Source organism: Penaeus monodon, chromosome 22 (genome assembly GCF_015228065.2).
Source record: "Penaeus monodon isolate SGIC_2016 chromosome 22, NSTDA_Pmon_1, whole genome shotgun sequence".
NCBI classification, from domain to species: Eukaryota; Metazoa; Arthropoda; class Malacostraca; order Decapoda; family Penaeidae; genus Penaeus; species Penaeus monodon.
Window position 1 is genome coordinate 38978541 of NC_051407.1, and position 566 is coordinate 38979106.

A 566-nucleotide genomic window follows, 5' to 3' on the forward strand; every position below is an offset into this window, starting at 1 on the left:
CCGAGGAAGATATGGAAGAAAGATTTTTTTTTCGGGTTTTGTTTATTTATTATTATTATTCAATATTCGATTTTATTCATTTGTTTTTATCTCTATTCAATTTCAGATCACTTTTTGGTTTTAAATTCATTAGACTGAATTGATATCACCTTTGCAATGATCGAGCTCTTCTGATATAATGAATTTAGTAACTCTTCTCAATAATTATTATCTAGTGTATATATTTGCCTTGATATATTTTCGCTACATTATCCACCATCACAGTTTTCTTCACGCCTTTTTTATCCTTCCTTCCCTTCTTCCAATTAATACTTTTCTCGCTTCCATTGACTGCCTCTAGACTTATCTTACCCATTTTCTTTATTCTTTTGCTCCTCCCTCTCGTTTTCTTTCTGTACTAATTCCTCTCCCCCTTTTCAATTAGTCCTTTGGTTCGATTTTCCTTCTTGCTCTTTCTCTCTCTCTCTATCTCTCTCTTCCTCTCTCCCTCTTTCTCTCTCCCCTTCTCTTTTCAGGCTCTCGGATGGTTCTTGCCAGTCCCCTGTTCCTATTCTATCAAGGGCTTG